This window comes from Pseudophryne corroboree, unplaced genomic scaffold (genome assembly GCF_028390025.1).
Source record: "Pseudophryne corroboree isolate aPseCor3 unplaced genomic scaffold, aPseCor3.hap2 scaffold_237, whole genome shotgun sequence".
Classification (NCBI taxonomy): Eukaryota; Metazoa; Chordata; class Amphibia; order Anura; family Myobatrachidae; genus Pseudophryne; species Pseudophryne corroboree.
This window is the reverse complement of record NW_026969024.1, coordinates 19,054-43,830: the sequence shown is the minus strand read 5'-3', so window position 1 is coordinate 43,830 and position 24,777 is coordinate 19,054. Positions and strand designations below refer to the sequence as shown.

At 37.7% G+C, this 24,777-nt stretch overlaps 2 non-coding genes across 2 annotated transcripts; both read left to right on the top strand.

The window, feature by feature from the left end:
* The first annotated feature begins 21,956 nt into the window (after window positions 1-21,956).
* Window positions 21,957-22,120, top strand: LOC135010603 (U1 spliceosomal RNA). The gene has a single exon (XR_010209899.1). It is a non-coding gene; the product is annotated as a U1 spliceosomal RNA (small nuclear RNA).
* Window positions 22,121-22,272: 152 nt separating this feature from the next.
* LOC135010808 (U1 spliceosomal RNA) lies at window positions 22,273-22,435 on the top strand. Its single transcript, XR_010210095.1, has one exon. It is a non-coding gene; the product is annotated as a U1 spliceosomal RNA (small nuclear RNA).
* The last annotated feature ends 2,342 nt before the right edge of the window (window positions 22,436-24,777 follow it).

The following is a 24,777-nucleotide window of genomic DNA, read 5'->3' as shown; positions in this document are numbered from 1 at the left end:
TTTTTTTTGTTAATTAAAGTAATCCAAAACTGGGATTGATATTTTTGCTCTTTTATTTTTACTTAAAGTACAATAACTTTTACCATTTTAATTTGTTTTAATAGTATATTGACAGTATTGTTTTCTTTCAAAAATCCAATTAATTTTCTTTACCCGATTATTAAAATGGTAATTGACAAAAACAAACTACATTGTCACCAGAAGAGCAATACAAAATGTACAAGTGATATATTAAAATCATCTTTCCAGCTTGAATTTCAATGATGCATTGGGGCAACGATTTTGTGAGAAACATCTTCACCCTTAAATAAAGATTTTCTTAATTCCTTACCTGTGTGCTAATTAGATATCACCTTGTTTTCACATTAAACAGACTTCCACATGAGAAAGCAGCAAGGATGCAGTGGCGTTAATGTTTCCTGGTGTCAACCTGTATTATTTCAGTAGATATTGAAATGAGGATGCATCTTGCTGCCTTTCCAATGAAGCAAGTTTAATTTAGTAATAGGTGAAAAACCATCCCTACAAAGATGTTAATCAGATACTTGGCTTTGTGGACACTTTTCAGAGAACAAATTTGTTAGCATAAAAATAAAGCCAGAAAATGAAGAGCTGTTTAATCAGTCAATTGGATTTTTTTGCCAGCATATTTCTTTTTCTCTGCAACCCACTGCTAAATTGTGCTTCCTAGCTGTTTTTATAAAATCACTGAATCAAATCTAACTCTGATTACATCAGAGAAGGCCAGGTACCCTACACCATAACAGGGGTTTTCGAAATTTTGACTTGTCTACTTAAATATCACCAAAATCTGATCACAAGGTCAATTACGTCCCTGAACACACTAACCGATTGCGCCACAGAGACACTTTGCAAAAAGTACATACTGACAAAGACTAATAAGCATTCATCTAGAACGTTTCCTAGAAAAACTTTAAAAAGTCAATAATCTGGAGAGTTTTTGTAAGATGTTTCTTCCAGCAACCAATGAAGAAACACATTGGTACTTTCGCATGATGAGTGAGTGCTTCAGGATCTCTTGCACTTACATGTGCAGCAGAGTACTGCACTGGAAGCATGCTGGGCCCATAACCCAGAGGTAGGCAGATTGAAACTATCCTTTGCTATATGCATTTTTTTTTGTTCATTAAAGTAATCCAAAACTGGGATTGATATTTTAGCTTTTATTTTTACTTAAAGAACAATAACTTTTACCATTTTAATTTGTTTTAATAGTATATTGACAGTATTGTTTTCTTTCAAAAATCCAATTAATTTTCTTTACCCGAGTATTAAAATGGTAATTGACAAAAACAAACTACATTGTCACCAGAAGAGCAATACAAAATGTACAAGTGATATATTAAAATCATCTTTCCAGCTTGAATTTCAATGATGCATTGGGGCAACGATTTTGTGAGAAACATCTTCACCCTTAAATAAAGATTTTCTTAATTCCTTACCTGTGTGCTAATTAGATATCACCTTGTTTTCACATTAAACAGACTTCCACATGAGAAAGCAGCAAGGATGCAGTGGCGTTAATGTTTCCTGGTGTCAACCTGTATTATTTCAGTAGATATTGAAATGAGGATGCATCTTGCTGCCTTTCCAATGAAGCAAGTTTAATTTAGTAATAGGTGAAAAACCATCCCTACAAAGATGTTAATCAGATACTTGGCTTTGTGGACACTTTTCAGAGAACAAATTTGTTAGCATAAAAATAAAGCCAGAAAATGAAGAGCTGTTTAATCAGTCAATTGGATTTTTTTGCCAGCATATTTCTTTTTCTCTGCAACCCACTGCTAAATTGTGCTTCCTAGCTGTTTTTATAAAATCACTGAATCAAATCTAACTCTGATTACATCAGAGAAGGCCAGGTACCCTACACCATAACAGGGGTTTTCGAAATTTTGACTTGTCTACTTAAATATCACCAAAATCTGATCACAAGGTCAATTACGTCCCTGGGTGGGATTGAACCACCAACCTTTTGATTAATAGCTGAACACACTAACCGATTGCGCCACAGAGACACTTTGCAAAAAGTACATACTGACAAAGACTAATAAGCATTCATCTAGAACGTTTCCTAGAAAAACTTTAAAAAGTCAATAATCTGGAGAGTTTTTGTAAGATGTTTCTTCCAGCAACCAATGAAGAAACACATTGGTACTTTCGCATGATGAGTGAGTGCTTCAGGATCTCTTGCACTTACATGTGCAGCAGAGTACTGCACTGGAAGCATGCTGGGCCCATAACCCAGAGGTAGGCAGATTGAAACTATCCTTTGCTATATGCATTTTTTTTTTGTTCATTAAAGTAATCCAAAACTGGGATTGATATTTTAGCTTTTATTTTTACTTAAAGTACAATAACTTTTACCATTTTAATTTGTTTTAATAGTATATTGACAGTATTGTTTTCTTTCAAAAATCCAATTAATTTTCTTTACCCGATTATTAAAATGGTAATTGACAAAAACAAACTACATTGTCACCAGAAGAGCAATACAAAATGTACAAGTGATATATTAAAATCATCTTTCCAGCTTGAATTTCAATGATGCATTGGGGCAACGATTTTGTGAGAAACATCTTCACCCTTAAATAAAGATTTTCTTAATTCCTTACCTGTGTGCTAATTAGATATCACCTTGTTTTCACATTAAACAGACTTCCACATGAGAAAGCAGCAAGGATGCAGTGGCGTTAATGTTTCCTGGTGTCAACCTGTATTATTTCAGTAGATATTGAAATGAGGATGCATCTTGCTGCCTTTCCAATGAAGCAAGTTTAATTTAGTAATAGGTGAAAAACCATCACTACAAATATGTTAATCAGATACTTGGCTTTGTGGACACTTTTCAGAGAACAAATTAGTTAGCATAAAAATAAAGCCAGAAAATGAAGAGCTGTTTAATCACTCAATTGGATTTTTCTGCCAGCATATTTCTTTTTCTCTGCAACCCACTGCTAAATTGTGCTTCCTAGCTGTTTTTATAAAATCACTGAATCAAATCTAACTCTGATTACATCAGAGAAGGCCAGGTACCCTACACCATAACAGGGGGTTTGAAATTTTGACTTGTCTACTTAAAGATCACCAAAATCTGATAACAAGGTCAATTAAGTCCCTGGGTGGGATTGAACCACCAACCTTTTGGTTAATAGCCTTACACACTAACTGATTGCGCCACAGCGACACTTTGCAAAACTATATACTGACAAAGGCTAATAAGCATTCATCTAGAACGATTCCTAGAAACATTTTAAAAAGTCAATAATGTGGAGAGTTTTTGTAAGATGTTTCTTCCATCAACCAATGAAGAAACACATTGGTACTTTCCCATGATGAGTGAGTGCTTCAGGATCTCTTGCACTTACATGTGCAGCAGAGTACTGTAATGGAAGCATGCTGGGTCCATAACCCAGAGGTAGGCAGATTGAAACTATCCTCTGCTATATGCATTTTTTTTGTTAATTAAAGTAATCCAAAACTGGGATTGATATTTTTGCTCTTTTATTTTTACTTAAAGTACAATAACTTTTACCATTTTAATTTGTTTTAATAGTATATTGACAGTATTGTTTTCTTTCAAAAATCCAATTAATTTTCTTTACCCGATTATTAAAATGGTAATTGACAAAAACAAACTACATTGTCACCAGAAGAGCAATACAAAATGTACAAGTGATATATTAAAATCATCTTTCCAGCTTGAATTTCAATGATGCATTGGGGCAACGATTTTGTGAGAAACATCTTCACCCTTAAATAAAGATTTTCTTAATTCCTTACCTGTGTGCTAATTAGATATCACCTTGTTTTCACATTAAACAGACTTCCACATGAGAAAACAGCAAAGATGCAGTGGCGTTAATGTTTCCTGGTGTCAACCTGTATTATTTCCGTAGATATTGAAATGAGGATGCATCTTGCTGCCTTTCCAATGAAGCAAGTTTAATTTAGTAATAGGTGAAAAACCATCCCTACAAAGATGTTAATCAGATACTTGGCTTTGTGGACACTTTTCAGAGAACAAATTTGTTATCATAAAAATAAAGCCAGAAAATGAAGAGCTGTTTAATCACTCAATTGGATTTTTCTGCCAGCATTTTTCTTTTTCTCTGCAACCCACTGCTAAATTGTGCTTCCTAGCTGATTTTTTATAAAATCACTTAATCAAATCTAACTCTGATTACATCAGAGAAGGCCAGGTACCCTACACCATAAGAGGGGGTTTGCAATTTTGACTTGTCTACTTAAATATCACCAAAATCTGATCACAAGGTCAATTACGTCCCTGGGTGGGATTGAACCACCAACCTTTTGACTAATAGCTGAACACACTAACCGATTGCGCCACAGAGACACTTTGCAAAAAGTCCATACTGACAAAGACTAATAAGCATTCATCTAGAACGTTTCCTAGAAAAACTTTAAAAAGTCAATAATCTGGAGAGTTTTTGTAAGATGTTTCTTCCAGCAACCAATGAAGAAACACATTGGTACTTTCCCATGATGAGTGAGTGCTTCAGGATCTCTTGCACTTACATGTGCAGCAGAGTACTGTAATGGAAGCATGCTGGGTCCATAACCCAGAGGTAGGCAGATTGAAACTATCCTCTGCTATATGCATTTTTTTTTTGTTAATTAAAGTAATCCAAAACTGGGATTGATATTTTTGCTCTTTTATTTTTACTTAAAGTACAATAACTTTTACCATTTTAATTTGTTTTAATAGTATATTGACAGTATTGTTTTCTTTCAAAAATCCAATTAATTTTCTTTACCCGATTATTAAAATGGTAATTGACAAAAGCAAACTACATTGTCACCAGAAGAGCAATACAAAATGTACAAGTGATATATTAAAATCATCTTTCCAGCTTGAATTTCAATGATGCATTGGGGCAACGATTTTGTGAGAAACATCTTCACCCTTAAATAAAGATTTTCTTAATTCCTTACCTGTGTGCTAATTAGATATCACCTTGTTTTCACATTAAACAGACTTCCACATGAGAAAGCAGCAAGGATGCAGTGGCGTTAATGTTTCCTGGTGTCAACCTGTATTATTTCAGTAGATATTGAAATGAGGATGCATCTTGCTGCCTTTCCAATGAAGCAAGTTTAATTTAGTAATAGGTGAAAAACCATCCCTACAAAGATGTTAATCAGATACTTGGCTTTGTGGACACTTTTCAGAGAACAAATTTGTTAGCATAAAAATAAAGCCAGAAAATGAAGAGCTGTTTAATCAGTCAATTGGATTTTTTTGCCAGCATATTTCTTTTTCTCTGCAACCCACTGCTAAATTGTGCTTCCTAGCTTTTTTTATAAAATCACTGAATCAAATCTAACTCTGATTACATCAGAGAAGGCCAGGTACCCTACACCATAACAGGGGTTTTCGAAATTTTGACTTGTCTACTTAAATATCACCAAAATCTGATCACAAGGTCAATTACGTCCCTGGGTGGGATTGAACCACCAACCTTTTGATTAATAGCTGAACACACTAACCGATTGCGCCACAGAGACACTTTGCAAAAAGTACATACTGACAAAGACTAATTAGCATTCATCTAGAACGTTTCCTAGAAAAACTTTAAAAAGTCAATAATCTGGAGAGTTTTTGTAAGATGTTTCTTCCAGCAACCAATGAAGAAACACATTGGTACTTTCGCATGATGAGTGAGTGCTTCAGGACCTCTTGCACTTACATGTGCAGCAGAGTACTGCACTGGAAGCATGCTGGGCCCATAACCCAGAGGTAGGCAGATTGAAACTATCCTTTGCTATATGCATTTTTTTTTGTTCATTAAAGTAATCCAAAACTGGGATTGATATTTTAGCTTTTATTTTTACTTAAAGTACAATAACTTTTACCATTTTAATTTTTTTTAATAGTATATTGACAGTATTGTTTTCTTTCAAAAATCCACTTAATTTTCTTTACCCGATTATTAAAATGGTAATTGACAAAAACAAACTACATTGTCACCAGAAGAGCAATACAAAATGTACAAGTGATATATTAAAATCATCTTTCCAGCTTGAATTTCAATGATGCATTGGGGCAACGATTTTGTGAGAAACATCTTCACCCTTAAATAAAGATTTTCTTAATTCCTTACCTGTGTGCTAATTAGATATCACCTTGTTTTCACATTAAACAGACTTCCACATGAGAAAGCAGCAAGGATGCAGTGGCGTTAATGTTTCCTGGTGTCAACCTGTATTATTTCAGTAGATATTGAAATGAGGATGCATCTTGCTGCCTTTCCAATGAAGCAAGTTTAATTTAGTAATAGGTGAAAAACCATCACTACAAATATGTTAATCAGATACTTGGCTTTGTGGACACTTTTCAGAGAACAAATTAGTTAGCATAAAAATAAAGCCAGAAAATGAAGAGCTGTTTAATCACTCAATTGGATTTTTCTGCCAGCATATTTCTTTTTCTCTGCAACCCACTGCTAAATTGTGCTTCCTAGCTGTTTTTATAAAATCACTGAATCAAATCTAACTCTGATTACATCAGAGAAGGCCAGGTACCCTACACCATAAGAGGGGGTTTGCAATTTTGACTTGTCTACTTAAATATCACCAAAATCTGATCACAAGGTCAATTACGTCCCTGGGTGGGATTGAACCACCAACCTTTTGATTAATAGCTGAACACACTAACCGATTGCGCCACAGAGACACTTTGCAAAAAGTACATACTGACAAAGACTAATAAGCATTCATCTAGAACGTTTCCTAGAAAAACTTTAAAAAGTCAATAATCTGGAGAGTTTTTGTAAGATGTTTCTTCCAGCAACCAATGAAGAAACACATTGGTACTTTCGCATGATGAGTGAGTGCTTCAGGATCTCTTGCACTTACATGTGCAGCAGAGTACTGCACTGGAAGCATGCTGGGCCCATAACCCAGAGGTAGGCAGATTGAAACTATCCTTTGCTATATGCATTTTTTTTTGTTCATTAAAGTAATCCAAAACTGGGATTGATATTTTAGCTTTTATTTTTACTTAAAGTACAATAACTTTTACCATTTTAATTTGTTTTAATAGTATATTGACAGTATTGTTTTCTTTCAAAAATCCACTTAATTTTCTTTACCCTATTATTAAAATGGTAATTGACAAAAACAAACTACATTGTCACCAGAAGAGCAATACAAAATGTACAAGTGATATATTAAAATCATCTTTCCAGCTTGAATTTCAATGATGCATTGGGGCAACGATTTTGTGAGAAACATCTTCACCCTTAAATAAAGATTTTCTTAATTCCTTACCTGTGTGCTAATTAGATATCACCTTGTTTTCACATTAAACAGACTTCCACATGAGAAAGCAGCAAGGATGCAGTGGCGTTAATGTTTCCTGGTGTCAACCTGTATTATTTCAGTAGATATTGAAATGAAGATGCATCTTGCTGCCTTTCCAATGAAGCAAGTTTAATTTAGTAATAGGTGAAAAACCATCCCTACAAATATGTTAATCAGATACTTGGCTTTGTGGACACTTTTCAGAGAACAAATTAGTTAGCATAAAAATAAAGCCAGAAAATGAAGAGCTGTTTAATCACTCAATTGGATTTTTCTGCCAGCATTTTTCTTTTTCTCTGCAACCCACTGCTAAATTGTGCTTCCTAGCTGTTTTTATAAAATCACTGAATCAAATCTAACTCTGATTACATCAGAGAAGGCCAGGTATCCTACACCATAACAGGGGGTTTGAAATTTTGACTTGTCTACTTAAAGATCACCAAAATCTGATAACAAGGTCAATTAAGTCCCTGGGTGGGATTGAACCACCAACCTTTTGGTTAATAGCCTTACACACTAACTGATTGCGCCACCGCGACACTTTGCAAAAGTACATACTGACAAAGGCTAATAAGCATTCATCTAGAACGATTCCTAGAAACATTTTAAAAAGTCAATAATGTGGAGAGTTTTTGTATGATGTTTCTTCCATCAACCAATGAAGAAACACATTGGTACTTTCCCATGATGAGTGAGTGCTTCAGGATCTCTTGCACTTACATGTGCAGCAGAGTACTGTAATGGAAGCATGCTGGGTCCATAACCCAGAGGTAGGCAGATTGAAACTATCCTCTGCTATATGCATTTTTTTTTTGTTAATTAAAGTAATCCAAAACTGGGATTGATATTTTTGCTCTTTTATTTTTACTTAAAGTACAATAACTTTTACCATTTTAATTTGTTTTAATAGTATATTGACAGTATTGTTTTCTTTCAAAAATCCAATTAATTTTCTTTACCCGATTATTAAAATGGTAATTGACAAAAGCAAACTACATTGTCACCAGAAGAGCAATACAAAATGTACAAGTGATATATTAAAATCATCTTTCCAGCTTGAATTTCAATGATGCATTGGGGCAACGATTTTGTGAGAAACATCTTCACCCTTAAATAAAGATTTTCTTAATTCCTTACCTGTGTGCTAATTAGATATCACCTTGTTTTCACATTAAACAGACTTCCACATGAGAAAGCAGCAAGGATGCAGTGGCGTTAATGTTTCCTGGTGTCAACCTGTATTATTTCAGTAGATATTGAAATGAGGATGCATCTTGCTGCCTTTCCAATGAAGCAAGTTTAATTTAGTAATAGGTGAAAAACCATCCCTACAAAGATGTTAATCAGATACTTGGCTTTGTGGACACTTTTCAGAGAACAAATTTGTTAGCATAAAAATAAAGCCAGAAAATGAAGAGCTGTTTAATCAGTCAATTGGATTTTTTTGCCAGCATATTTCTTTTTCTCTGCAACCCACTGCTAAATTGTGCTTCCTAGCTGTTTTTATAAAATCACTGAATCAAATCTAACACTGATTACATCAGAGAAGGCCAGGTACCCTACACCATAACAGGGGTTTTCGAAATTTTGACTTGTCTACTTAAATATCACCAAAATCTGATCACAAGGTCAATTACGTCCCTGGGTGGGATTGAACCACCAACCTTTTGATTAATAGCTGAACACACTAACCGATTGCGCCACAGAGACACTTTGCAAAAAGTACATACTGACAAAGACTAATAAGCATTCATCTAGAACGTTTCCTAGAAAAACTTTAAAAAGTCAATAATCTGGAGAGTTTTTGTAAGATGTTTCTTCCAGCAACCAATGAAGAAACACATTGGTACTTTCGCATGATGAGTGAGTGCTTCAGGATCTCTTGCACTTACATGTGCAGCAGAGTACTGCACTGGAAGCATGCTGGGCCCATAACCCAGAGGTAGGCAGATTGAAACTATCCTTTGCTATATGCATTTTTTTTTTGTTCATTAAAGTAATCCAAAACTGGGATTGATATTTTAGCTTTTATTTTTACTTAAAGTACAATAACTTTTACCATTTTAATTTGTTTTAATAGTATATTGACAGTATTGTTTTCTTTCAAAAATCCACTTAATTTTCTTTACCCTATTATTAAAATGGTAATTGACAAAAACAAACTACATTGTCACCAGAAGAGCAATACAAAATGTACAAGTGATATATTAAAATCATCTTTCCAGCTTGAATTTCAATGATGCATTGGGGCAACGATTTTGTGAGAAACATCTTCACCCTTAAATAAAGATTTTCTTAATTCCTTACCTGTGTGCTAATTAGATATCACCTTGTTTTCACATTAAACAGACTTCCACATGAGAAAGCAGCAAGGATGCAGTGGCGTTAATGTTTCCTGGTGTCAACCTGTATTATTTCAGTAGATATTGAAATGAAGATGCATCTTGCTGCCTTTCCAATGAAGCAAGTTTAATTTAGTAATAGGTGAAAAACCATCCCTACAAATATGTTAATCAGATACTTGGCTTTGTGGACACTTTTCAGAGAACAAATTAGTTAGCATAAAAATAAAGCCAGAAAATGAAGAGCTGTTTAATCACTCAATTGGATTTTTCTGCCAGCATTTTTCTTTTTCTCTGCAACCCACTGCTAAATTGTGCTTCCTAGCTGTTTTTATAAAATCACTGAATCAAATCTAACTCTGATTACATCAGAGAAGGCCAGGTATCCTACACCATAACAGGGGGTTTGAAATTTTGACTTGTCTACTTAAAGATCACCAAAATCTGATAACAAGGTCAATTAAGTCCCTGGGTGGGATTGAACCACCAACCTTTTGGTTAATAGCCTTACACACTAACTGATTGCGCCACCGCGACACTTTGCAAAAGTACATACTGACAAAGGCTAATAAGCATTCATCTAGAACGATTCCTAGAAACATTTTAAAAAGTCAATAATGTGGAGAGTTTTTGTATGATGTTTCTTCCATCAACCAATGAAGAAACACATTGGTACTTTCCCATGATGAGTGAGTGCTTCAGGATCTCTTGCACTTACATGTGCAGCAGAGTACTGTAATGGAAGCATGCTGGGTCCATAACCCAGAGGTAGGCAGATTGAAACTATCCTCTGCTATATGCATTTTTTTTTTGTTAATTAAAGTAATCCAAAACTGGGATTGATATTTTTGCTCTTTTATTTTTACTTAAAGTACAATAACTTTTACCATTTTAATTTGTTTTAATAGTATATTGACAGTATTGTTTTCTTTCAAAAATCCAATTAATTTTCTTTACCCGATTATTAAAATGGTAATTGACAAAAGCAAACTACATTGTCACCAGAAGAGCAATACAAAATGTACAAGTGATATATTAAAATCATCTTTCCAGCTTGAATTTCAATGATGCATTGGGGCAACGATTTTGTGAGAAACATCTTCACCCTTAAATAAAGATTTTCTTAATTCCTTACCTGTGTGCTAATTAGATATCACCTTGTTTTCACATTAAACATCCTTGCTGCATGAGAAAGCAGCAAGGATGCAGTGGCGTTAATGTTTCCTGGTGTCAACCTGTATTATTTCAGTAGATATTGAAATGAGGATGCATCTTGCTGCCTTTCCAATGAAGCAAGTTTAATTTAGTAATAGGTGAAAAACCATCCCTACAAAGATGTTAATCAGATACTTGGCTTTGTGGACACTTTTCAGAGAACAAATTTGTTAGCATAAAAATAAAGCCAGAAAATGAAGAGCTGTTTAATCAGTCAATTGGATTTTTTTGCCAGCATATTTCTTTTTCTCTGCAACCCACTGCTAAATTGTGCTTCCTAGCTGTTTTTATAAAATCACTGAATCAAATCTAACACTGATTACATCAGAGAAGGCCAGGTACCCTACACCATAACAGGGGTTTTCGAAATTTTGACTTGTCTACTTAAATATCACCAAAATCTGATCACAAGGTCAATTACGTCCCTGGGTGGGATTGAACCACCAACCTTTTGATTAATAGCTGAACACACTAACCGATTGCGCCACAGAGACACTTTGCAAAAAGTACATACTGACAAAGACTAATAAGCATTCATCTAGAACGTTTCCTAGAAAAACTTTAAAAAGTCAATAATCTGGAGAGTTTTTGTAAGATGTTTCTTCCAGCAACCAATGAAGAAACACATTGGTACTTTCGCATGATGAGTGAGTGCTTCAGGATCTCTTGCACTTACATGTGCAGCAGAGTACTGCACTGGAAGCATGCTGGGCCCATAACCCAGAGGTAGGCAGATTGAAACTATCCTTTGCTATATGCATTTTTTTTTTGTTCATTAAAGTAATCCAAAACTGGGATTGATATTTTAGCTTTTATTTTTACTTAAAGTACAATAACTTTTACCATTTTAATTTGTTTTAATAGTATATTGACAGTATTGTTTTCTTTCAAAAATCCAATTAATTTTCTTTACCCGATTATTAAAATGGTAATTGACAAAAACAAACTACATTGTCACCAGAAGAGCAATACAAAATGTACAAGTGATATATTAAAATCATCTTTCCAGCTTGAATTTCAATGATGCATTGGGGCAACGATTTTGTGAGAAACATCTTCACCCTTAAATAAAGATTTTCTTAATTCCTTACCTGTGTGCTAATTAGATATCACCTTGTTTTCACATTAAACAGACTTCCACATGAGAAAGCAGCAAGGATGCAGTGGCGTTAATGTTTCCTGGTGTCAACCTGTATTATTTCAGTAGATATTGAAATGAGGATGCATCTTGCTGCCTTTCCAATGAAGCAAGTTTAATTTAGTAATAGGTGAAAAACCATCACTACAAATATGTTAATCAGATACTTGGCTTTGTGGACACTTTTCAGAGAACAAATTAGTTAGCATAAAAATAAAGCCAGAAAATGAAGAGCTGTTTAATCACTCAATTGGATTTTTCTGCCAGCATATTTCTTTTTCTCTGCAACCCACTGCTAAATTGTGCTTCCTAGCTGTTTTTATAAAATCACTGAATCAAATCTAACTCTGATTACATCAGAGAAGGCCAGGTACCCTACACCATAACAGGGGGTTTGAAATTTTGACTTGTCTACTTAAAGATCACCAAAATCTGATAACAAGGTCAATTAAGTCCCTGGGTGGGATTGAACCACCAACCTTTTGGTTAATAGCCTTACACACTAACTGATTGCGCCACAGCAACACTTTGCAAAACTATATACTGACAAAGGCTAATAAGCATTCATCTAGAACGATTCCTAGAAACATTTTAAAAAGTCAATAATGTGGAGAGTTTTTGTAAGATGTTTCTTCCATCAACCAATGAAGAAACACATTGGTACTTTCCCATGATGAGTGAGTGCTTCAGGATCTCTTGCACTTACATGTGCAGCAGAGTACTGTAATGGAAGCATGCTGGGTCCATAACCCAGAGGTAGGCAGATTGAAACTATCCTCTGCTATATGCATTTTTTTTGTTAATTAAAGTAATCCAAAACTGGGATTGATATTTTTGCTCTTTTATTTTTACTTAAAGTACAATAACTTTTACCATTTTAATTTGTTTTAATAGTATATTGACAGTATTGTTTTCTTTCAAAAATCCAATTAATTTTCTTTACCCGATTATTAAAATGGTAATTGACAAAAACAAACTACATTGTCACCAGAAGAGCAATACAAAATGTACAAGTGATATATTAAAATCATCTTTCCAGCTTGAATTTCAATGATGCATTGGGGCAACGATTTTGTGAGAAACATCTTCACCCTTAAATAAAGATTTTCTTAATTCCTTACCTGTGTGCTAATTAGATATCACCTTGTTTTCACATTAAACAGACTTCCACATGAGAAAACAGCAAAGATGCAGTGGCGTTAATGTTTCCTGGTGTCAACCTGTATTATTTCCATAGATATTGAAATGAGGATGCATCTTGCTGCCTTTCCAATGAAGCAAGTTTAATTTAGTAATAGGTGAAAAACCATCCCTACAAAGATGTTAATCAGATACTTGGCTTTGTGGACACTTTTCAGAGAACAAATTTGTTATCATAAAAATAAAGCCAGAAAATGAAGAGCTGTTTAATCACTCAATTGGATTTTTCTGCCAGCATTTTTCTTTTTCTCTGCAACCCACTGCTAAATTGTGCTTCCTAGCTGATTTTTTATAAAATCACTTAATCAAATCTAACTCTGATTACATCAGAGAAGGCCAGGTACCCTACACCATAAGAGGGGGTTTGCAATTTTGACTTGTCTACTTAAATATCACCAAAATCTGATCACAAGGTCAATTACGTCCCTGGGTGGGATTGAACCACCAACCTTTTGACTAATAGCTGAACACACTAACCGATTGCGCCACAGAGACACTTTGCAAAAAGTACATACTGACAAAGACTAATAAGCATTCATCTAGAACGTTTCCTAGAAAAACTTTAAAAAGTCAATAATCTGGAGAGTTTTTGTAAGATGTTTCTTCCAGCAACCAATGAAGAAACACATTGGTACTTTCGCATGATGAGTGAGTGCTTCAGGATCTCTTGCACTTACATGTGCAGCAGAGTACTGCAATGGAAGCATGCTGGGCCCATAACCCAGAGGTAGGCAGATTGAAACTATCCTTTGCTATATGCATTTTTTTTTTGTTCATTAAAGTAATCCAAAACTGGGATTGATATTTTAGCTTTTATTTTTACTTAAAGTACAATAACTTTTACCATTTTAATTTGTTTTAATAGTATATTGACAGTATTGTTTTCTTTCAAAAATCCACTTAATTTTCTTTACCCTATTATTAAAATGGTAATTGACAAAAACAAACTACATTGTCACCAGAAGAGCAATACAAAATGTACAAGTGATATATTAAAATCATCTTTCCAGCTTGAATTTCAATGATGCATTGGGGCAACGATTTTGTGAGAAACATCTTCACCCTTAAATAAAGATTTTCTTAATTCCTTACCTGTGTGCTAATTAGATATCACCTTGTTTTCACATTAAACAGACTTCCACATGAGAAAGCAGCAAGGATGCAGTGGCGTTAATGTTTCCTGGTGTCAACCTGTATTATTTCAGTAGATATTGAAATGAGGATGCATCTTGCTGCCTTTCCAATGAAGCAAGTTTAATTTAGTAATAGGTGAAAAACCATCCCTACAAATATGTTAATCAGATACTTGGCTTTGTGGACACTTTTCAGAGAACAAATTAGTTAGCATAAAAATAAAGCCAGAAAATGAAGAGCTGTTTAATCACTCAATTGGATTTTTCTGCCAGCATATTTCTTTTTCTCTGCAACCCACTGCTAAATTGTGCTTCCTAGCTGTTTTTATAAAATCACTGAATCAAATCTAACTCTGATTACATCAGAGAAGGCCAGGTACCCTACACCATAACAGGGGGTTTGAAATTTTGACTTGTCTACTTAAAGATCACCAAAATCTGATAACAAGGTCAATTAAGTCCCTGGGTGGGATTGAACCACCAACCTTTTGGTTAATAGCCTTACACACTAACTGATTGCGCCACAGCGACACTTTGCAAAAGTACATACTGACAAAGGCTAATAAGCATTCATCTAGAACGATTCCTAGAAACATTTTAAAAAGTCAATAATGTGGAGAGTTTTTGTAAGATGTTTCTTCCATCAACCAATGAAGAAACACATTGGTACTTTCCCATGATGAGTGAGTGCTTCAGGATCTCTTGCACTTACATGTGCAGCAGAGTACTGTAATGGAAGCATGCTGGGTCCATAACCCAGAGGTAGGCAGATTGAAACTATCCTCTGCTATATGCATTTTTTTTTGTTAATTAAATTAATCCAAAACTGGGATTGATATTTTTGCTCTTTTATTTTTACTTAAAGTACAATAACTTTTACCATTTTAATTTGTTTTAATAGTATATTGACAGTATTGTTTTCTTTCAAAAATCCAATTAATTTTCTTTACCCGATTATTAAAATGGTAATTGACAAAAACAAACTACATTGTCACCAGAAGAGCAATACAAAATGTACAAGTGATATATTAAAATCATCTTTCCAGCTTGAATTTCAATGATGCATTGGGGCAACGATTTTGTGAGAAACATCTTCACCCTTAAATAAAGATTTTCTTAATTCCTTACCTGTGTGCTAATTAGATATCACCTTGTTTTCACATTAAACAGACTTCCACATGAGAAAACAACAAAGATGCAGTGGCGTTAATGTTTCCTGGTGTCAACCTGTATTATTTCCGTAGATATTGAAATGAGGATGCATCTTGCTGCCTTTCCAATGAAGCAAGTTTAATTTAGTAATAGGTGAAAAAACATCCCTACAAAGATGTTAATCAGATACTTGGCTTTGTGGACACTTTTCAGAGAACAAATTTGTTATCATAAAAATAAACCCAGAAAATGAAGAGCTGTTTAATCACTCAATTGGATTTTTCTGCCAGCATTTTTCTTTTTCTCTGCAACCCACTGCTAAATTGTGCTTCCTAGCTGTTTTTTTTATAAAATCACTTAATCAAATCTAACTCTGATTACATCAGAGAAGGCCAGGTACCCTACACCATAAGAGGGGGTTTGCAATTTTGACTTGTCTACTTAAAGATCACCAAAATCTGATTACAAGGTCAATTACGTCCCTGGGTGGGATTGAACCACCAACCTTTTGATTAATAGCTGAACACACTAACCGATTGCGCCACAGAGACACTTTGCAAAAAGTACATACTGACAAAGATTAATAAGCATTCATCTAGAACGTTTCCTAGAAAAACTTTAAAAAGTCAATAATCTGGAGAGTTTTTGTAAGATGTTTCTTCCAGCAACCAATGCAGAAACACATTGGTACTTTCGCATGATGAGTGAGTGCTTCAGGATCTCTTGCACTTACATGTGCAGCAGAGTACTGCAATGGAAGCATGCTGGGCCCATAACCCAGAGGTAGGCAGATTGAAACTATCCTTTGCTATATGCATTTTTTTTTTGTTCATTAAAGTAATCCAAAACTGGGATTGATATTTTAGCTTTTATTTTTACTTAAAGTACAATAACTTTTACCATTTTAATTTGTTTTAGTGCAAATGGCATATCAGCAGTCAGCACTAACTGGTGACATGCCATTTGTACAAGTAAGCCATGTGTGACTAATATATAAACATGCTTTATTAAATAACACCTCAAACTATCATACCCAGGATTCAAACCTATAACCTGTTGAATTCTAATCAAACACCCTACCCATGGAGCTACTTGATCCTGCATCTTTTCTAACCTCCAAAAACAGATTCAGTTGCATTTTCCAGCGTGTTTTGTTTGCGCCTTTGCAAATGTCTTACATCGACAAACTTATTTAGTACTATTTTGCAAATAGGGTTACATTGTCGCAACATTGTGTTCCCTAATTGCTTGATTTTTTAAATGCAACAATTGATAAAGACACCTGATAATTGCTCTGTGGAGTCTTATTTTGTGTTTTGTGTTTAGTCTTTAGATCTGAATTTGAATGTACTTGTGAACTAACTTAATTTCCTACTTCTAAATTCATTCCTAAATTCACTACTTACATGAATCCTGTAGTTGGGCATTTTGGGACTTCGATTGTGGGCATTGTTTTGTGTCCAGACCAGCAGCAGGTGGTGTGCATTTGCTGGAAAGGCATCGAAGACCTCCGATATGCTGCATCTCCTGATGTGTGTCTCCCTCAAGTGGCTGTCAGCAAATGCCTGCTAGACACCCCATTCCAAGCTGATTGTGACATCATGGAACATGCATCATAGAACAGGCATGCTAAAACATGGGTCTTCAACCTGCGACCCTCCAGCTGCTGTGGAACTACACATCCCAGCATGCCCTGCCTCAGTTTTAGCATACCTTAATAGCAAAACTGTGGCAGGGCATGCTGGGATGTGTAGTTTCACAGCAGCTGGAGGGCCACAGGATAAAGACCCATGTGCTAGAGCCAAGCCGCAGGTACATTGAATGCTAGCAAGCTGAATATTTAAATCCTTTTTGTTCCGCAGCATTCCAATGCGGAAGATTCCATGGAACCAGAGATCCTTCCATTGAGAAGGACATGCTGCCTGGATGACTACACTGTGCAAATTAAATCACGGAGCCAGTTGGCTTGTGGGTGGCTCTGGTGACTGGGTGGTTGGGTGGGTGGTGTGTCGGAAGTGGAGCGCATGCAAATGATTGTGTATCATCCAGCTAGTGAGAGAGAAAACTCATGCAGGAGTGTTCCTGCTTGTCAGTGGGTTATGCACCTTGCCAGACGTTAAATCTACATAGAGCAGCTGGAGGGGACAAGAGCAGGTTTGCAAAATATAGATAGAAGAGCATATATGCTGGCGCATTCTCCATGATTGTGTCAGCTTATGTTTTGGTGCACTGCACTTTCCTCCACTAAGTTTTAGCCATTTTTGTTAAGCTCAAGTGTAGTTGCTTCTCGGCCTTTTGGCTGTGATCTTGTATCGTGGTTGAAGGGTCTGCTGGAGGGAGGGATTGTTTTCTTCATTGGCGAAAGACCAAAGATATTCCAGGATGGAAGGCTTGGGAACACTATCTGTTTTTCAGTTGTGGAAGAGCACAGAGGTCGGATTGGACTACATTCTATAGTAAAGGATATCTTTCTATTTATTGACCCTCCCCTTATATGTGTCTGTGTTACAATAAAGCTTCGGTTTTGTGAATCCCTCACCCTCTTACACTCCACACCCATAGCCTTATTAACTGTTGTATTATTGTATACTTTAAATGTATAGTGCAGTTCATGATTTATAGTGTAGACTGGCCTGTGCTGTAGTTCTTGAACTGTACTATACCGTCAGCATTTGTATTGTGTTTTGGCTGTGCTGCAACACTGTATTTATGTGTGCAATGTTTATGTATGTTTTTTTTTTATGTCAATAAAGACTGCTTTTTCAAGCCAATATCTGAAAACAATCAATGTTTATCTTTGATGGCAATAAAAGTGGTATGATATTTGATGCTTTTGAAATCCAATATCTGATATGTCCCCTATCTGGGAACCATATATTAAATGGCTTTTCAGAAAAGGGAGATGGGAGAAGAGCTTTCATTACTTGTAGGACCGATGCACATAAAGAAGCAAAAAAACATACATAAACATTACACACATAAGTACCGCGTTGCGGCACAGCCAAAACACAATAGAAATGCTGATGGTATAGTACAGTTCAAGAACTACAGCACAGGCCAGCCTACACTATAAATCATGAACTGCACTATACATTTAAACTGTACAATAATACAACAGTTAATAAGGCTATGGGTGTGGAGTGTAAGAGGGTGAGGGAATCACAAGCCCGAAGCTTTATTGAAAGACTGACACATATAAGGGGAGGTTTAATAAATAGAAAGACATCCTTTACTATAGAATGTAGTCCAATCCGACCTCTGTGCTCTTCCACAACTGAAAAACAGATAGTGTTCCCAAGCCTTCCATCCTGGAATATCTTTGGTCTTTCGCCAATGAAGAAAGCAATCCCTCCCTCCAGCAGACCCTTCAACCACAATACAAGATCACAGCCAAAAGGCCGAGAAGCAACTACACTTGAGCTTAACAAAAATGGCTAAAACTTAGTGGAGGAAAGTGCAGTGCACCAAAACATAAGCTGACACAATCATGGAGAATGCGCCAGCATATATGCTCTTCTATCTATATTTTGCAAACATGCTCTTGTCCCCTCCAGCTGCTCTATGTAGATTTAACGTCTGGCAAGGTGCATAACCCACTGACAAGCAGGCACACTCCTGCATGAGTTTTCACTCTCACTAGCTGGATGATACACAATCATTTGCATGTGCTCCACCTCCGACACACCACCCACCCAACCACCCAGTCACCAGAGCCACCCACAAACCAACTGGCTCCGTGATTTAATTTGCACAGTGTAGTCATCCAGGCAGCATGTCCTTCTCAATGGAAGGATCTCTGGTTCCATGGAATCTTCCGCATTGGAATGCTGCGGAACAAAAAGGATTTAAATATTCAGCTTGCTAGCATTCAATGTACCTGCGGCTTGGCTCTAGCACATGGGTCTTCATCCTGTGGCCCTCCAGCTGCTGTGAAACTACACATCCCAGCACGCCCTGCCACAGTTTTGCTATAAGGTATGCTAAAACTGAGGCAGGGCATGCTGGGATGTGTAGTTCCACAGCAGCTGGAGGGTCGCAGGTTGAAGACCCATGTTTTAGCATGCCTGTTCTATGATGCATGTTCCGTGATGTCACAATCAGCTTGGAATGGGGTGTCTAGCATGCATTTGCTGACAGCCACTTGAGGCAGACACACATCAGGAGATGCAGCATATCGGAGGTCTTCGATGCCTTTCCAGCAAATGCACACCACCAGCTGCTGGTCTGGACACAAAACAATGCCCACAATTGAAGGCTCAAAATGCCCAACTACAGGATTAATGTAAGTAGTGAATTTAGGAATGAGTTTAGAAGTAGGAAATTAAGTTAGTTCACAAGTACATTCAAATTCAGATCTAAAGACTAGGTAGGCCTCACGTCCTGGCAGCACCCAGCATTTAAAAATGCCTTGATTATAGGTAGGGAATTAAATGTAGATAAGAAGTAGACACAAAAGAAGACTCCACAGAGCAATTATCAGGTGTCTTTATCAATTTTTGCATTTAAAAAAATCAAGCAATTAGGGAACACAATGTTGCGACAATGTAACCCTATTTGCAAAATAGTACTAAATAAGTTTGTCGATGTAAGACATTTGCAAAGGCGCAAACAAAACACGCTGGAAAATGCAACTGAATCTGTTTTTGGAGGTTAGAATAGATGCAGGATCAAGTAGCTCAATGGGTAGGGTGTTTGATTAGAATTTAACAGGTTATAGGTTTGAATCCTGGGTATGATAGTTTGAGGTGTTATTTAATAAAGTATGTTTATATATTAGTCACACATGGCTTACTTGTACAAATGGCATGTCACCAGTTAGTGCTGACTGCTGATATGCCATTTACACAAACATGCCATGTGTGACTGTATATGCATTTAAGGAGGGCACCCCTGCAATACCACAAACCATTGAGTGTCAAGTATACTAGATTTATCTTCATATCTCATGTGCTTTCTCTGAGACCAATCTTGTTATGCCCCTTCCCCACAAGGCATGCGCCTTTTGTCCATATTGCAAAAATGGGGGGGAGGGCATATAATTCTCTGTCACAGGGCACCAAAAAGTCTAGTTATGGCTCTGGTATGCATTATGTAATCTGGCAGACCATCTCTCCAACACTGGCTGGTTGGAATAGAAATCCGGTTATCTATGTGAGCAAATGACCATCAACGATTTACTCTCAAACACTAAAAAATGGACAAAAATGGTCCCCTAAACAAATTGGTTAAATTTTGGGTTTAACCAATTTGTGTAATGACCATTTTTGACCACTTTTCTAGTGTTTGGGAGCAAATGGTTAATTGACATTTGCTCCTATACATTACCAGATTTTCATTCCATCCATCCAGACTGGATAGATAGCCTGACAGATAATTGTGTAGTGTACGCCCTGGATAACTGTTAGTCATGCTTTATTTTATGGCGGCACATAAATGGGTGGACAGATCCAGGGCAAGCACTGCCCACTCATGCATAGTTGTCAACTGATGTGAAGTTCCAGGGGGCAATCTCAGTTATAAAGAGAAGTATCTGGAAATTGTCCCTAGTTAAAAAAAAAAAAAAAATTTTTATCAACTCCATTTATTTAGTATGATATCCCAGGTGATAGGATGCCGGCAGTCAGAACAACATACTTTATTAAATAACACATCTCAAACTACCATACCCAGGATTCAAACCTATAACCTGTTGAATTCTAATCAAACACCCTACCTATTGAGCTATTTGATCCTGCATAAAAATTGTGAACATTATATGAAGCTATTGGTACTTTGCAAAAAAAAAGAATCAGCATTACAACGCAGCAGATCCATGCAGTTTGCAGCCACACACTACATGTATCTGCTCAGCCACAATGCTGATTATTTCTTCACAAAGTACAAGGTGAGCTCCAAACAGAATTCTCTAGCTTAGAATTATACCTTTCTTTGCCAAACCTAGAAGTCGGGCCCCCCACCCTGGGATCCCCCAGAGGGAGGCCTGCACCGTCATGCGGCAGGCTTGTCCGTTTTGGAAGCAGGCTGATGGGCAGCCCAGGATTGCTTCAGTCTGGGCTTGGCAGGTCTGGAAACATGAGCTTGCTTTGGGTATGCCTGACCTTGGGTACGCTTTACCTGGAGGATGAAAGGGCCAAGAAAAGTACTTTTAGCCTTCTGCGTGGTAGGAGTCATACTAGGTAGGCAAGCTGTTTTAGCAGTAGCCAGATCAGCTACAATCTTATTGAGGTCTTCTCCAAAAGGAGATTCAACTGAGGCAGCACAAGGGAACTCTCATCTGGGGACAACAACTGCAGGGAGAACACATATTTTCAGATGAACATGGTAGGGCAGAAGGCTGCCTAATACTGAAGCACCCCCAAACAACAAATCAAATGCAACTTACTTGACAGAGATGTGCCTGAGCAACGGCCCTCCCCAGCCCTATCCCAAATCATACTTATTTTGCATAGGAGATACCATGGTCATGAAGATTGTTCTCCCAGGGTTAGGTTCATTCATTGCATTCTGGGTATGCTGACCCCTGTGATTTCCCCAAATGTGGGAAACTCGACTGCATTATTTGTGGTAGTGGGGGACTGTGTTTGTGCTTTCCTCTGGTCAGCTCTGGTAAAAGTCAGATTTCTTTGTCTCAGATCTTCCTCTAGCCTTGTTCTTCTTTCGAGAGTTCCCTTGTGCTGCCTCAGTTGGATCTCCTTCACTTGACAGGGGGGTGCCCGAGCAGCGACCCTCCCCAGCTCTAGCCCAACTCCTACTTACCTGCCAGGTGAGATACTATGATCATGAAGTTGCTTCTCCCAGGGCAAGGCTCACCCATTGCACTCTGGGTGTGCTGCCCCTGCGATTTCCCCAAATGTGGGAAACTTGACTGCATAATTTGAGTTTTCCCTGGTCGGCTCTCATGTAATTCAGATCTCTTTGTCTCAGGTCTCTCTCCAGCCTAGTTTGCTGTCTGGTTCCACTTCTTTTTTCTTGAGCCCCTCCCTTCTATACCCTTGTGCACTATCCTGACTTCTCCTCCCGTCTGCTTACTTTGTGCCTCCCAATGCACAATGCAAACTACAGGTAGTGCTGCAGGGCCCACACCCTTTTACTTGCTTTACAGAGCAGCTCTGGAGCTGTTACAGTGCCCAGCTGCTGCAAGAAATCAGCTTGAATGCTTCAGGGGCTGGGGAATGGCCAACATGAGCCCCACACCGAAGGAGGGTGGGGGTGCTTAATGCGAACTAGGGGTCATCCAAGCACCACAAAAGGCCTCCATGCCCTGCACGCTCCTTTTCTCTTTTCATATGCAGACGAGGGTTGAAGCCAACTTTGACCCACTGCTTGGATGACATCACCATATTCAAATCCATCTGCTGCAGGCCATCCCCCAGGAATGCTTGCACTAGTTGTTGCATTTGGTTTGTTGTTTGGGGGTGCTTCAGTATTAGGCAGCCTTCTGCCACCCCATGTTCATCTGAAAATATGTGTTCTCCCTGCAGTTGTTGTCCCCAGATGAGAGTTCCCTTGTGCTGCCTCAGTTGAATCTCCTTTACTTGACAGAGATGTGCCTGAGCAACGGCCCTCCCCAGCCCTATCCCAAATCATACTTATTTTGCATAGGAGATACTATTGTCATGAAGATTGTTCTCCCAGATTTAATTAAGTGATTTTATAAAAAACAGCTAGGAAGCACAATTTAGCAGTGGGTTGCAGAGAAAAAAATAACATTTTAAACCTACCGGTAAATTTTTTCTCTCGTAGTCCGTAGAGGATGATGGGGACTCCGTAAGGACCATGGGGGATAGACGGGCTCCGCAGCAGACATGGGCACTTTAAGAAAGACTTTAGATCTGGGTGTGCACTGGCTCCTCCCTCTATGCCCCTCCTCCATACCTCAGTTAGAGAAACTGTGCCCAGAGGAGACGGACAGTACGAGGAAAGGATTTTTGTTAATCCAAGGTCAAGATTCATACCAGCCACACCAATCACACCGTATAACTTGTGATATACTACCCAGTTAACAGTATGAAAACAACATAGCATCAGTCCAAGACCGATGAAAACTAACATATAACCCTTATGTAAGCAATAACTATATACAAGTCTTGCAGAAGTAGTCCGCACTTGGGACGGGCACCCAGCATCCTCTACGGACTACGAGAAAAAGATTTACCGGTAGGTTTAAAATCTTATTTTCTCTTACGTCCTAAAAGATGCTGGGGACTCCGTAAGGACCATGGGGATTATACCAAAGCTCCCAAACGGGCTCCTGCGGATGACTCTGCAGCACCGATTGAGCAAACAGGAGGTCCTCCTCAGCCAGGGTATCAAACTTATAGAACTTTGCAAAGGTGTTTGAACCCGACCAAGTAGCAGCTCGGCACAGCTGTAGTGCCGAGACCCCCGGGCAGCTGCCCAAGAAGAGCCCACCTTCCTAGTGGAATGGGCCTTGACTGAATTAGGCAACGGCAATCCCGCCATAGAATGCGCCTGCTGAATCGTGTTACAGATCCAGAGAGCAATAGTCTGATTTGAAGCAGGGGTGCCAATCTTGTTGGCTGCATACAGGACAAACAGTGCTTCTGTTTTTCTGACTCTAGCCGTTCTGGCCACGTAAATTTTCAAAGCCCTGACCACATCAAGGGACTCGGAATCCTCCAAGTCACGCGTAGCCACAGGCACCACAATAGGTTGGTTCATATGAAAGGATGAGTCCACTTTTAGCAGGAATTGAGGACGGGTCTGCAATTCCGCTCTATCCATATGGAAAACCAGATAGGGGATTTTATGTGATAAAGCTGCTAATTCCGACACTCGCCTAGCGGAAGCCAAGGCTAATAACATGACCACCTTCCAAGTGAGATATTTAAACTCCACCATTTTAAGTGGTTCAAACCATAACCTTAACACCACGTTAAGGTCCCAAGGGACCACCGGAGGTACAAAAGGAGGCTGAATATGCAGTACTCCCTTCACAAAAGTTTGTACTTACTTCAGGAAGAGAGGCCAATTCCTTTTGAAAGAAAATGGATAAGGCCAAAATCTGAACCTTAATAGAGCCTAATTTTAGGCCCAAATTCACTCCAGTTTGTAGGAAGTGAAGGAAGTGGCCCAGGTCTAATTCTTACGTATGAGCATTCCTGGCCTCACACAAAGAAACATATTTTCGCCATATACAGTGATAATGTTTAGATGTCACGTCCTTCCTAGCCTTTATTAGCGTAGGAATGACCTCATCTGGAATACCCTTTTCCGCTAGGATCCGGCGTTC